The following is a 5,802-nucleotide window of genomic DNA, read 5'->3' on the forward strand; positions in this document are numbered from 1 at the left end:
GGGGGGGGGGTAGGTAGCCCAGGGCACGGAGCAGCTGAAGTTGCAGGTAGAGACCTTTTTAGAGCCTGTTACCCTGGTAGAGCAGGCCATGGGGAAATGTCTATGACACTGGTGTCCATGTCCTGAGCTGAGGAACCAGAGGTAGGTCTGAGCTGGGAAAATGGGGGTCAGCCAAACTCTCTGTCCCCAGGGGTGTGGAGCCTGTGGTATGCCCTGTGATGCCCTCTAAGCCTCACTCCAGGAGAGGGGGTAGAGGGGAATCAGGTAGAGGGGAACCACCTAGACTGTCCAGTAGTGGGTGAAGAATAATGGGAACAGCTGGAGCAGCTGTATTTCATCAGTGCTAGGAGACAAAGGCAGGACAATGACAGAGGGATACAACTGTCTATTTCAACAGTGACACCATGTGGTACTGAGAGCAAAAACAGAAGAGTCAGCCTCTCCTGAGGACTGTCATGGCCAGAACTCAGGCCCTTGAACTAGGTAAGCACCCCTGTGGGCTTCATGGTTCTTACTGATGGGAGAAACCCAGGAGGAAAAAAATATTTCTAAGCTAGGCTGGTTGGAGTCTCAAAGTCAATGAGTTTGATAGTTTAAGCAAATATAAACTTAATTTGAACTCCAAGTTAGGAAGTGATTACACATTAGTGTGGTTACCTTGGGGGCTAGTCGAGACCACAGGCATAGAAACTGATGACACAGAACACCATTGTCAGGCTGTGAAAAGCTCCTGAGTAGGAATAGATCTGCCCCTTCCCAGATGAAATGGTCTCAGGCCGCTTGCTCTTTCTCTTCCTCCTGTGTGCCTAATACAGTGGCCCTGCCATCCACCCAGTTGCTCAATGGATTAGTCAAGACTCTTTGGTTTTAAGTGTCAGGAACTAAACTAAACAAGCTTAAGCATAAAAAGCAATTTATTGTTTCACCTAATTGGGAGGGATATAGGATTGACTCACAGAATTAAAAGAATGAAGATTCTGGCAAGTTGAGGAAGGACCGAAACTGGGATTAGAAGCATCTGGGACTCTCCTGCTCTCATCTGCAACCCCAGCATCAGGGGGAAGTTTGTTCAACAGGCATCCTTACTTTAGGGAAGGGCTCTGATCAGCTCACTTGAGTTAGGTGTCTGCTCCTGGGCTAATCCCCAGTGCCTAGGAGATGACATACTAAGTCGTGGTCACACCCTTTGTGATGCCACTGGGAAGGAGGTGTCACTTACTTGGTAGCCACAAACCCAAGGTTCCTTTTGTCCATTATGCACATGCTGGTACCCCCAGATTTATTTTAGTAAATGTTTAATTAAAACTTGACATATATGAAGAAAAGTGCATGAGTCCTCAGCCTGAGGCTAGGTGACTTTTTATTATTTGCTGTGGTTTGAATGTTTGTCATGTGCTGGAAACTTAATCCCCAAAGTCATAGGTTAATAATACTTAAAGGCGTGGAATCTTGGGAGGTGATTAGGTAAAACGAGTTTTGCCCTTGTGAATACATTAATCCATTCTTAGATTAATGTGTAAATGGGCTAATGAGTTATCTCTACAGTGGGTCTATTATAAAGTTTGGCTGGTTTAAGCCCCTCTTGTATGGGGCCCCCTCATCGTGTGAGTCCCCACACCGCCTTGGTTCTCTCTCTAGAGTCCCCACCAACATGAAGGTCTCCCTAGATGCAATACCTCAACCTTGGATTTCCCAGTTCCCAGAGTGAAAAGAAATGTTTGTTTCTTTATAAATTATTCAGTATCACGTATTCCATTGGAGCAATAGGAAACAGACTAAGACACTGTTACACACACCTGTGTAAACAGCACCCTGATCATGAAATAGAACATTCTAGTACCTGAGAACCCTTCTGTACTTTCTTCCAATCATGGCTCTCCTGGCCCTCAGGGCAAACACCATCCTGATTTCTAACATAATTATTCTGATCAGTTTTGGAACTTTATGTAAATGCAGTCATTTGGTATTATCAGTCTTCCTCCTTCTTTTTTCAGTACTGGGAATTGAACCCAGTGGCATTCTACCACTGAGCTATGTTCCCATCTCTTTTTATTTTTTACCCTGAGACAGAGTCTCACTAAGTTGCCAAGGCTGGTCTCTAATTTGTTTGTAATCCTCTTGCCTCAGCTTCCCAAGTCACTGGGATTACAGGCTGTGTCACCGCACTGGCTCAGTATTATTCTTTTATATCTGGCCTATACAGTCAGTTTTATGTTTACAAAATCTGTTGTGTGTGATGCAGTGTTTGTTTCCATATCTACTTAGTATTCCGTTACATGAATACACCAAAATTTATTTATCCATTTTGCTGTTGATGGACATCCTAGCCATGGAGAGGGAAATCCCAAGTGCCACTGGAGTGTGAAAGTGCTGAGAGAGACTTCACTTAGGTGCTTAGGACTTTGAATTTTGCTCTAAATTATGTCCTTCATTGAATATACCTATAAATGCTAGTTGCTAATTAAATAAATTTAAAACTCACCACATGAGTTTTAAAGCATATTTTATGAAAAGATTTACAGAATAACAAACATGCTTTGTGCTGGTAGGGCCCATTGTAGCCCACTGGGCCATTGTAGCCCAGCCAGGCAAACTGTCTTGGCAGCCGTGGCATTATAGCATGCCCCCTGGTAGTACACATCTGACTCGCACTCGAATTTAATTAATTGCAGGTTTGTTTTTTTTTTATTTCCCCTTTTTAAACTTTGTTATCAGTGATACATGGCAGTAGAGTATATTTTGACATATTTTTACAAAAATTAATTATGTCTTACCCTAATTTGGATACCAGTCTTGGGGATGTACATGATATGGAGATTCACTGTGGTGTATTCATATATGTATATAGGAAAGGCAAGTTAGATTCATTCTGCTGTCTTTCCTATTCCTATACCCCCTCCCTTCCCAGGGGCAGTTTAAACTGGGATTTTTTTATGTGCATAAAAATGTTACATCTCAAGAATAGAGGTATTTTGGACTAGACAGAGGAGAGTGAAGGGAGAAGAGGGGGTACGGGGGTAGAATGAATCAGACATTATTAGTCTATGTGCATATATGATTAGATGATCTGTGTAACTACATCATGTACAATCAGATGAATGAGAAGTTATACTCCATTTATGCATGATGTGTCAAAATTCATTCTAGTGTCATGTATAGCTAATTAGAACAAATAAAAATATATATTTAAAAAGAAGTGCTCCATCTCCATGGGGCACATCTCCAATCAGGATATAGGCTCATTTCTAAAATAATTATATAAATTTAAAAATAACAACTACCATTTATCAGCACCTACTATGTACAGGATATTATGTCAAATTCTTCACCAGTAGTAGCCTGTGTAATCCTTCCAGCATCTCTAAAAGGTTCTGAGGTTGGAGATGGCAAAATCACTTGCTCAAGGGCACAGAACTATCTCAGCATCTCCTTTTACAGATGGGAAAGAGGGTTAAAGAAGTTCAATGATCACAGACAGAGCCAGGTTGAACTCCAGCCTTCTCCCACAATGATGTCTTCTGTCTGTTCTGAGTGGTTATTCCTAGCTGTTCAATGCTCGCTCCAGTTCATCCCCCACAGTCCAGCCCCCTCCCCAAGGAAGGCTGTAGTCAGAGGAAAGCTCACACTCTCACCTGGGGCTCTTTGCTGGAATGCAAATACTTATGACCCCTTTCCCCCCATGCAAGGGGATAAGTTGTTTTTCTGACTAGTAGAACACAAAACCTTGACTGGGTCAATAGTACTGGTGGGTGGGATAACACACCTAAAGGCCAAGAGTCATCTATTATTTTCTCCATCTTCCTCTACCTGGGCAGAGTTAGGCCAGCCAGTGCTCTGTCTCTGCTTCCCTGCTCATTGCCAGATGTTAAGTGAGATGACTAACTTGTCCCAGTGTGCCCAGGACCTTCTCCATTTTTGTATTGAAATTTCCCCATCTTAAGTACCACCTCAGTCCCAAGTAAGTTGATTTTTACTCTAAAACTTAGTAAGTTGGACCCAATTCACCATAGATCCAGTTGTCCTAGATTCCATAAGAAGACAAGAAATTCTTTAGGCCTCTTGACTTATGACACATTGGCCAGTTCAGTGACTACCAGCGCTCTGCATTGGTGTTGAGGGTTATCAGGACTTGTCCTACCTATAAAAAGTGGGCTTTGTTAGCACATGTGGAGCCTAGCTTGTGACTTCGGCAGGCAGGTGGCCTGGGTTTGGATCCTGGCTCCACTCCTGCTGGCTTTGTGCCCTTGAGCAAGTGATTTTGCCACCTCCAACCTCAGAACCTAATTCCTAGGAAGAGTACTTAGCTTCACTGGGCTGTTGTGAAAATTAAATGGGAAAAATGCAAATGCTCAGAAATGTTGAGCCATTTTTATGGTTTCATGGTGATCTTGATTTTGTCCATGTTCAGACATATTTATGGAGTGATCTTGCCTCTTTCTTGCTCTGTCATTATTGTTTATGGTGACCCTGTAAGACATTGGTGCTCTTGGAAAGTACTTTTGTTCATCAGGAGGGTACCATGGCCAGCAGCCAGAGCCAGTTCAGCTCCCAGCAGACCAAGTAAGAAGAAGCTTCTCTTCCTTTTTCACTCCTGAATTTCATCACTGATAACATGGAGATAATAACACTGCCTAACATATTAGGCAGCTGGAAGAATGAAGAGAAATAATATAAAATGTCTTGCATAAAATAAAACACAAATGCCAATAAATTCTATCAGTGTTGTTAAAAATGAATTTGTGAGGACTGGGGATATAGCTCAGTTGGTAGAGTGCTTGCCTCACATGCACAAGGCCCTGGGTTCAATCCTCAGCACCACAAAAAAAAAAAAAAAGAATAGAATATAAGACAAAACTCACATGATTATCTCAACAGACACACAAAAAAATCACTTGACAAAATTTCATACCTTTAATGATTAAAGAAAAACTCACTCAACAAATTAGAAATAGAAGGGAAAGTTCTCCATCTGATAAAGAACTTGTTTTAGAAAAACCCACAGCTAAATGGTGAAAGACTTAATGCCTTCATCCCATATCAGGAACAAAACAAGAATGTCTGTTCCTGTCACGTTCATTCAATACTGCTGGAGATTTTAGTCAATTAGGAAAGAAAAATAATAATAAAAGGCATTCAGATCAGAAAAGAAGTGAAACCATCTCCATTGCAGATGACATGGAAAGTTCTAAGGAATATACAGAAAGTATGAGAGCTAAGAAGCAAGTTCAGCAGGATTACAAAATACAAAATCAATATACAAAAATGAAATGTGCTTCTAGAACATAGCAATGAACAATCTGAAAAAGAAATGAAGTAAACAGTTCTATTTGTAATCCATCAAACATAATAAAATACTTAAGAATAAATTTGAATGAGTGCAAGACTTTATACTGAATGGGAGGGGGCAGGTGTGTATGTGTGTGTGTGTGTGTGTGAGAGAGAGAGAGAGAGAGAGAGAGAGAGAGAGATTGATTCCTAGTGCCTAAAGCCATCCCAAATCCATTCTGCTCAGGAATTAAAGTAACTACTTGTGAAAGCTTGTCTGGTATGACCAGCTGCTCTACACACTGGCCTAGTAGAGTTTCTTTCCACTTCCTCTTGAGCTAGCTGTGAACATGAGGGAGAATGGTGGGTGGGATGCAGCCTGCCCTGAACAGGACCTGAGTGAGGTAGCCCCGGCCCAGGAGAGCTGGGAACTTCAGCCAGAGAGCTGTGGCTACGTCCAGCTGCAGACTGGGTTAAGCTCCCAGCCTTCAGAGGGTCAGAATGTAGCCCTTGGAGTCTTGGGGTTCCTGAGCAGTC

Source organism: Marmota flaviventris, chromosome 2, assembly GCF_047511675.1.
Source record: "Marmota flaviventris isolate mMarFla1 chromosome 2, mMarFla1.hap1, whole genome shotgun sequence".
NCBI classification, from domain to species: domain Eukaryota; kingdom Metazoa; phylum Chordata; class Mammalia; order Rodentia; family Sciuridae; genus Marmota; species Marmota flaviventris.